Here is a 10,247-nt window from a genome sequence, read left to right on the forward strand (position 1 = left end):
TTCGTTTTACAACTTTGTTTTCCTTGTGTCTCATTTATCTATTTTTTCTGTTATCTTTCCTTGATCCTTTTGTCTTAATCATCCTTATACTTGGGTCCTTTTTATCTCTCCATTTTTTGTCTTTCCGTCTCCTTTTTTTTCTAGAGTCCTTTCGTCCCAAACATTAGTTTTTATACTTGGGTCCCTCCGTGCTTTAATTTTGTTTTTATATGGGTCACTCCGTCCCATGAATATTAAAAATGTGGAACGATTCACGATTTTGTGTGTCATTCTTGTGCAGGGGCCATGCTAATAAATTTTAAAATTTATTTATTTCTACGTCTTATTCATATTTTTTTGGTTTTTTTTCTTCCCTATCCTTTTTTAATGTTTTACCGTTACTGTGTTACTAGTATTTCCATCCATAGTTTAATTTTTAGTTTCTTTACAAAATCAACTAGCAGAACTCAAACAATCCGCCATTTCGCAACCCATTATTGTTATTTTTGGTCCATCTGTCGTTTTAATTGTTTTTCATTTGGGTCTAAGCGTCCCATCCGTTTCTTTTACTTGGGTCCTTCCGATCCAATTTTTTTAACCTTTGATATTTCTTCTCACTTAAGTCCTTGTATCTAATTCATTTCTATTTTTTTGCGTCCTTTTTTACATTTAAATCCATCTTATTTTTATATTTTCTTGGGTTCTCTTGTTCATTTTTTTTCCTTCCTTACCATTTTTGTTGAGTTTTGTTATCTGCAATTCCATAATTTATTTCCCCCCGATTGTTTTTAATTTCATATGTTTTTTTTTTCACTTCCACATTTTTTTGTGGTCTTGCGTCGTTCTGTCATTTATTTAGTTTTTTTTTTCAAATCCCCCCGTACCTGTTAAGCATTCCAGTTGTAAATCCTGGGGTCGTCCGCCCGTTCAAATTGAAACAAAACTCTTTCCTTACAAAACAATAAGAATTTAACCATTTTCCACACCATAGTTTTTTTTAAATAATTTTTTTTTAGTTTCATCCGCCATTTAATTTATTTTTTTCCTTAGAGTCTTTTCGATCAATGTTTGTTTTTACCACGGTCCTATTAACCAATTTGTTTTCACTTGAATCCTTCTGTTCTTATTTTTTTTTTGTAGGGTCCTTTTGTTTCGTTTTAAAACTGTGTTTTGCTTGATTCATTGCGTCCCATATATTTGATTCTGTTATTTTTTTTTTTATCATTTTGCCTTAATCATCCTTATACTTGTGTCCATCCTATCTCTCAATTATTTTTTTCCGTCTCATTTTTTTCAGAGTCCTTTCGTCCCAAACATTTGTTTTTAAACTCAGGTCCTTTCTTTTTATACTTTTGTTTTTATATGGGTCACTCTGTTCCGTGAATATTTTCCACTTGCATCCATCTTCCCATTTATTTACAACTTCTACTATTTTCCTTCTGTTCCATTAAAAAAACATTTTTTTAGGTCACCTTAGTCCTTCCGTTCTATTAATTTATTTTTTTCCATCATTAGCAAATTGTATTTTCATTGCATTTTATAAGTCGTGTCCTGCCACACGACTACTTGGGTCCATCCGTCTCATCTATTATTTTTTCATCTTTAGCTAATTGTATTACAAGTTTTTTTTTTAAATTTTTTAAAACTGGGTTCCTTCCGTCCCACCATCGCATTTTTTTGGGGTCTTGCGTCCTTCCGTTCTATTATTTCGTCATTTCTTTTCCTTCACTCACGTCTCATATATTTAGTTTTTTTTTTTTTGGCTCAAATCCTCCCATACCTGTTAAGCATTCCAGTTGCAAATCCTGGGATCGTCCGCCCGTTCAAATTGAAACAAAAATTCTTTCCTTACAAAACAATTTTCACACCATAATTTTTTTATTAAAGATTTTTTTTAGTTTCATCCGTCATTTAAATTATTTTTTCATTTGGGTCTTTTCGATCAATTTTTGTTTTTACCCGGATCCTACTAACCAGTTTATTTTTACTTGAATCCTTCCGTTCTTAATTTTTTTTGAAGGGTCCTTTTGTTTCGTTTTAAAACTGTGTTCTACTTGATTCATTGCGTCCCATATATCTATTTGTTTCTGTTATTTTTTTTATCATTTTGCCTTAATCATCCTTATATTTGTGTCCTTCCTATCTCTCAATCATTTTTTAATTTTATTTTTTTGTTTTTCCGTCTCATTTATTTTTCTGAGTCCTTTCGTCCCAAACATTTGTTTTTAATCTTAGGTCCTTCCGTTTTATACTTTTGTTTTTATATGGGTCACTCTGTTCCGTAAATATTTTCCTCCCATTTTTTTTTTACTACTTCTACTATTTTCCTTCTGTTCCATTAAAAAAATGGACTTAATGCATTTTAGTTCATATTGGCCCTTCCGTTCTATTAATTTAATTTTTTCCATCTCTAGCAAATTGTATTTTCATTGCATTTTATAAGTCGTGTCCTGCCACACGGCTGCTTGGGTCCATCCGTCTTATCAATTTTTTTTTATCTTTTGCTAATTGTATTACAAGAGTTCTTTTTTTTTTTAATTTTTTTAAAACTGGGTTCCTTCCGTCCCACCATCAATTTTTTTCAACTGGGTGCCTTCCGTCCCATCGATTTTTTTTTAACTGGGTGCCTTCCGTCCCATTTTTTTTTCTGGGTGCCTTCCGTCCAGGGGCGGTCCTAGAGCTGGCTCTTGGGGGGGGGGGGGGGGGTGATTTTCCAAATTTTCAAAAATTAGTCAATAGCGTAAAAATATTGCAAAAAAAGGTTCATTTGGAGAGTGTGAGTGCGTTTAAGGAGGCGGGGAGGGGGGAGGGGGGTTGTGTGCAGTTTCAAATGAGACTTTAATATTTGCTGCACACCAGACCCGATGGACACGTCCATTGGTGGGGAGTTTCGAATTAAAAATTTCTTAGAAATTTAAAAAAAAACTAAAAAAGGACAATATATAAGAAAATTGATTTCTCAAATCATATTCACACCCATAATAATCACACAAAAACTCGAAGATGAAACTGATACGAATCAAAATAAATCAGAATCAAAATTTTAAATCAATTTTATTTCCGGTTAGTCATTAATAGATCATTCGAAATGTTGATTCTTATTATGGAAAAAAAAATTTAGGCAAGTATATTCAAAACATCAGAAACGGAATGCGAATTAAAAATTGGAATAAAGCCAGAATTTGAAGTTTCGGACATAACAATCAGTGCGCAGAAGAAGAATAGATCAAATATAACACCAAATTTGATAAGAAATTAAACTTGTATTCTTACAACAAAATCAGATCAGGTCAGAATAATTGATAATAATCTATATTATCAACCACATAAATTTACATTTCTTTTCTTCAATTGCAATTGTAGTTTTGGTTGAAAAATTCCTCTGTAATATGTCATCCATTTGAAATACTATTCAATCACAATTTGAAATGTGAATTATCTATGAGGAAAATATATCCATTTTTAACTTCAAAGAATTTATTCGAAATAAGCAGATGATTAATTTAAAAATGAAAATAATTAATTCTATCAAGTTATCAAGTAATTAAGTTATCAAAGATAAAACCCTTAATTAATATTCAAATTCTACCAGTAATCATTATAAAAGGCAAGAAAAGTTAATTTTAGATTGTGTTTGCAGTTATAACTTTATGTATTTAAAATACAACAACAATTCATCATCTCTGACAAAGTACAATTTGGGAAATGGAAGAGTTCTTGAATGATCAAACTCGAATCTGATCCTGATTTTATTTACTTATTTGTTTATTTTTTTATCCATGAAGAATGGATTGATGATATGTGATTAAAATTCTTCTTATAAAATTCTACTCTCACATTTTAATATCCATACATTTCTAACTTTCTATTTGACAAGAATTTTCATAATGTTGAAATTTGCTTAGTTATGTTCTTTTAATTTTCATCAATAAGGTCGATAAATATAATTAACAAACAAAATCACGGTGAATAACTCTTCATAAATTTAATTATAATATGAAGATGAAAAAGATTAGTTTTTAACATTTAAAAATGATTTTTCCTTAAAAAAACGTCTTACCAAAATAATGCAAGAGATAGCATTCTGATGTCTATGTTTTAATGATTGATTTAGTAGATTTTGGTGCGCCAAACTCGAATCTTCAACTAGATTTTGTTTATCACTTCTCGTTTTGGTGATATGAAGTTTATATGGAATTTAAAAAAGAATCAGTTTTGAGTGAAATCAATCATTGATAACCGATGAACTTACAAGTTAACATGAAAAAAAAAACTGATTCTGAACTTGTTTATTATACTTTATTCAATTAGTTATACTACTTTCATGATGATGGATAATTTAATAACAAACTTAAGTGTTTAATAATTCTGATAGACAAGAATTTCTTACATGACTATAGAAAGTCTTAAAAAACAATGATTCTATTCCATTAAAAAACTTGCTGAAGTATGAAATACGATTTGGTTTCTGCTTTGAGAAATATCTTAAATTCTATGTAGTCATTACATCTTTAAACATTCGCTAAAAGTCTATTGTTTCACAAAATTGGGAACAGTAAATAAACAGAAAACGTCAATAAAAAAAATTCACAGAAGTTATAATTACTTGCGTTCTTGCGGAAAGAAATGTGAAATGAACCGTTATTTCGAATTTTAATTGTAATGTTTAAAAGTTTTGTCAGAAAAGTTATTTTCTTGAATATTTTTTAACCTATTTGAAAATAATTAAGGGCGCCAACATAAATTAAAATTAAGATATTTTCATCTAAAAAAGTGTTAATTCTGTGGCCATGTGAATTTATAAAAACCCTTTTAAATGTGGAGTTGAACATTTAGATAAAAAATAGAGGCTGAAATTGGGTTCTTGAAAAAAACTTCATATCAGCATAAACTTTTTAATGATTCAAACATTTTTTTTTATCCAAGTGATTAATCATCGAAGTAATGAATAAATTTGATTAGAAGCACTTCTCAAAAAAAAAAAACAATATTTCACGAACATGATACATCCTTTTATGAAACAATCAGCGAATCTTTAATATTGACTGCAAACAATTGTTGACAAAAAATAATTTTCGTCATTTGTATATTGAGCAGTTATCATTATCAATTTAAGAACTCTTTAACGAATCTTCCGATATAAATGTAATTAAACAAATGAAAAAATACACACATGTGAAAAAACAATTTATTTGAGAATGTATTAACAATTGCTATGAATTTAAAACTGATATTTTATTATTTTTCTGAAGTATATTGCTGAGTCTTGATTCGAAAAGCTAATTAATATAAACTCTTGTTTCGATTCTTCAATTTCTAAATATCTATAAATTTAACTCTAAAATAAAATCATTTAAATCAAATTCTTAGGTATGCAGTTTTCGGAACTTTATTTTAATTTGTTTTCTCTTAAATTTCAAGCTCTCATAGATTTTAAACTTTATTGGAACTGAATCGAAAGATAAAGTTACAAATTTGAAACGAATCATTTAGTTAAAAAGTGAAAATTTGTATTTTTGCTTCATACATTCAATACTTTCCAACGTAATGTATAATTTAAAATTAAAAAGGTTTATTAACGGATTCATATCTAATAACTAATAATATTTTCCAATGAAAAGTCCTTGTTTCCGAGAAAAAGTCGAGTTATGACGGAATATTTTTATCACTGGTTTTATGACATCTGGGAAAAATTTATACATAGGCAAGTTTTTGAAGCCTTTGTTTTAAAACCTGTTTTTGGAGGTATTTTCCTGTACTCGAGTTTTATCAGATTTTGTTCATCACTTCTAATTTTAGAAGTAGTATTTTTGGTATTTTTAGAAAATTGAATAGATATGATTGTATAAAAATGTATAAAAGATGGTCAGCAATTTCGAATTAAACATTGTAAGTGCCTTAACAAAAGTAACTTGGTAAAAATTGGTCTACGGAATTGCAAGTTAGAGCTGTTTTAGTTTGGCGGACCGAATTTTTTCCAATTTTAAGAATTTAAGAAATTAATAAATTCTTTAATTTAAAGATCACCCCCACGGAGTGGAAAATTTTGAAAATTCCAAGAACACCCACTAGGAAATGTTCGAACATTTCATAGAAATTTCAGCGATTGCGGGTGTTTTGTAACGGTTTTTTGCCGCTTGGGGGGGGTGATCACCCCGATCACCCCCCCCATAGGACCGCGCCTGCTTCCGTCCCATCATCTTTTTTTATAACTGGGTGCCTTCCGTCCCATCATTTTTTAACTGGGTGCCTTCTGTCCCATAATAACTAGTTTCATTGCATTTTACAAGTCGTGTACTGCCACACGACTGCTAAAAATTTTGGGGTCCTTCCGTCCCATTCTTTATTTTTTCTATTTTTAGGTTCTTTCTAAACCTTTCATCACCTTTTTCACAAATTCACCTATTTTTTCGTTGCACTTTATACTTACATTCCTTTCTGGGAGCCTAAGATGCGCCATTGTCGTAGCCATATTTTTCCGAGCACCACTTTCCATTGAAAGTGTAGAACAACGTTTCTGCACACATTCTTCGTCATCAAAGTTCGTATATAGACTGACGCGCAACCCATCCGAATCCAATTCCACCGTTTATTGAAGAAGTGTTGGTTTCCAATTCAACCGTTCATTGAAGAAGTGTTGGTTTAGAATCCTTCAATGATATTTGCAACACACCACTACAAATAATCTCGTTCATTCCGCGTGTTTCAATTACCACAGTTCATCATGATTTTCGTTGTCTAGAATAGAATGATCCAATTTGCATTCAAAGTGTGCTTTGAGAAAGATACTCAAAACCAACGAAGAAATTTAGTGTTAATTCCGATTATGTTTTTCTTTAAATTCATATTCTTGGATCCTCCTACTACACCCGGTTCCCCTACTTGCTTGTCAATAGGACTAAATAGTTTTGCATTGATACATAAATGAGAACTGACTTAAAGTTGAGAAAATTGAACGTAAATGAGTTTACACTTCCTATGCAGTTTCTCATTTTTAGATTTTTGAATAGGGTTACCAAATCCATTAACAACAAAAATATTGACCCGGATTATTGTTTTGGTTATAAAATCAAAACTACTGAACCGATTTTCATAAACTACACCATTTTAAAATCTTCCAAAAGTCTGCTATCAGATGCTACTAAAAATTTGGGTTTTGATTTTTGTGGTCTTCAGAAAACGACCTTAAAGCCAAAAAGTCCGTAAAAAAATGGGTGTTTTGCATCAGAAATAACTCATTTTTAAGAAGTCGTATTGAAAAACTCTTGATTGATATGAATTCAGATAGATTAAGAGTTTATATTGATATAACAAATTTTAAAGTGTTTTATTTTACAGACTACAGCTAACTATTAAACTACAGCTAAAATCTAGACTGCTTAACAAAATTTTCAATGATTTTACAACAAAATTATAATAAGAATCATGGAATTTTTATGGAAAAACTGTCATTCTGTTTAAATACATTCAATTCCAACCAATAGTGATTTTTTTTTTTTTTTTTTTAAATATGTCTTTATTTGTATCAAATCATCATTACACTTATATTACATTATTGCATTAAACTAGGTGTTCAGCTCAATAATGAACTGTTCATAGCCCTATAAGTAACTAGATTATAAAGATTTATTTATAAGATTTTAATTTGCTGAGCGCAATCAAGTTTTTAATGTAGGAGAACATCCTGTAATAGCAAAAATATTTTATACTTAAAACTAAACACTATCTTAAAATTAAACTAAACATAAAGAGAACGAATCTCTGCGATGGAAGACTGCATCGATTTGCCTCTGAAGTTGGAGATGATTTTGTTGGCCATCTCTTCGATCGATTCAATGCCCGCAATCCGATGAAGATCTTCGGTGCTGTGCCAAGGTGGAAGCCGCAAAATCATTTTCAGAACTTTGTTCTGAATCCTCTGGATGGCTTTCTTCCTCGTCGCGCAGCAGCTAGACCAAATCGGAACTGCATACATGATCGCTGGTCGGAAAACTTGTTTGTAGATGAGCATCTTATTTCGCAGGCACAACCGGGATTTCCTGTTGATGAGAGAATAAAGAGATTTAGCGTATTTATTACATTTAGATTGAATATCTTCAATGTGATTTTTAAAAGTAAGATTCCGATCAAGTGTAAGTCCCAAGTACTTCACGTGATCAGACCATTCTAATGAAACCCCATTAAAAGTTATGGAATGATTTTCATTAGGTTTTAAAAAATTTGCTCTTGGCTTATGGGGAAATAAAATAAGTTGAGTTTTGGAAGCGTTAGGAGAAATTTTCCACATTTTCAAGTAATTCAAAAAGGAATTTAAATTTTGTTGCAATCTACTGCGTACCACTCGTAAATTTCGACCTTTGGCTGAAAGCAAAGTGTCATCAGCAAATAATCTTCTACCTTTTCCTTCTGGTACATCAGGAAGATCAGAAGTAAAAATATTATATAAAATTGGCCCAAGTATACTACCCTGAGGGACACCAGCTCTAATGGGTGTCCTTTCAGAGCATGAATTTTGATAGCTTACTTGTAAGGTTCGGCTAGTCAAATAATTTTGAATAATTTTGGTGAGATATACAGGAAAATCAAATCGAGCTAATTTAGCTACTAAACCTTTGTGCCAAACACTGTCAAAAGCTTTTTCAATATCAAGAAGAGCAACACCAGTTGAATAACCCTCAGATTTGCTAGCGTTAATCATATTAGTTACACTCAAAAGTTGATGTGTAGTAGAATGTCCATGACGAAAACCAAATTGTTCATCAGGGAAAATAGAATTCTGATTAATGTGAATCATCATTCTATTCAAAATAACTCTCTCAAATAGTTTACTTAAAGAAGGAAGCAAACTAATTGGTCGATAACTTGAAGGCTCTGAAGCACTTTTTCCAGGTTTCAAAATTGGAGTTATTTTGGCATTTTTCCATTTATTGGGAAAATAAGCCAAATGAAAACATTTGTTGAAGATTTTAACTAAAAAATTTAAAGTGCTTTCAGGCAACTTTTTAATAAGAATATAGAAAATCCCATCTTCCCCTGGAGCTTTCATATTTTTAAATTTTTTGAAAATCAATTTGAGTTCATCAATATTTGTCTCACAAGAACTTTCAAACACATTTTGCTTGGAAAGAATATCATCAAATTCTAGGGAAATTTGAGCATCAATTGGACTTACAACGTTTAAATTAAAATCATGAGCAGACTCAAATTGTTGGGCTAATTTTTGAGCCTTTTCTGAATTAGTTAAAAGAAGTTTATCCCCATCTTTCAAAGTAGGAATTGGCTTCTGGGGCTTTTTCAAAATTTTAGTTAATTTCCAAAATGGCTTTGAGTAGGGTTTTATATCCTCTACTGCTTTAGCAAAATTTTCATTACGAATGAAATTTAAACGACGTTTGATCTCTTTTTGAAGGTCGCAATAAATTAATTTCAAATAAGGATCCCTAGTACGTTGATATTGGCGTCGACGAATGTTTTTCAGTCGTATCAAAAACTGAAGATCATCATCAATTAAAGGTTGATTAAATTTATGTTTAACTTTAGGTATTGAAGCGGCTTTAGCATTGACTATTGAAGTTGTCAAATTTTCTACAGCCAAATCAATATCTTCTATTGAATTCAGTGGAACGTTGACATCTAAAATACGTTCAATAAAATTCATATATCGCTCCCAGTTAGCCTTTTGAAAATTAAAAGTTGATTTTAAAGGGTTTTCAATGGGACTTTGAGATAAAGAAAATGTTACTGGAAGGTGGTCTGAATCGAGGTCCGCATGAGTAACTAATTGACTACAATGCTCGCCTAAATCCGTTAGAACCAAATCAATTGTGGAGGGATTTCTAATTGAAGAAAAACAAGTATGCCCATTAGGATATTCAACAGTATAATAACCTGCAGAGCAGTCATTAAACAAAATATTCCCATTTGAATTTGATGAAATATTATTCCAAGATCGGTGTTTTGCATTAAAGTCACCAATAATAAAAAATTTAGATTTATTTCTGGTGAGTTTTTGTAAATCTCCCTTCAAAAAATTTTTCTGTTCACCGCTACATTGGAAAGGCAAATATGCGGCAACAATTATAATTTTCCCCATAGAAGTTTCTAATTCAATTCCAATTGTTTCTAAGACTTTTGTATTGAAAGAAGGAAGAAGTCTAAATTTGAGACGACTATTGATGACAATAGCTACACCCCCACCTTGTCGATCAAGTCGATCATTTCGTAAAATTTTAAAGAAAGCATTGCTTTTCAAGTTATTGTCTGGCTTT

At 30.8% G+C, this 10,247-nt stretch overlaps 1 pseudogene; it reads right to left on the reverse strand.

Moving 5' to 3' along the window:
- Positions 1-235: 235 nt before the first annotated feature.
- Positions 236-332, reverse strand: LOC129750210 (U6 spliceosomal RNA; annotated as a pseudogene).
- Positions 333-10,247: the final 9,915 nt, after the last annotated feature.

This window comes from Uranotaenia lowii, chromosome 2, assembly GCF_029784155.1.
Source record: "Uranotaenia lowii strain MFRU-FL chromosome 2, ASM2978415v1, whole genome shotgun sequence".
In the NCBI taxonomy this organism is placed as follows: Eukaryota; Metazoa; Arthropoda; class Insecta; order Diptera; family Culicidae; genus Uranotaenia; species Uranotaenia lowii.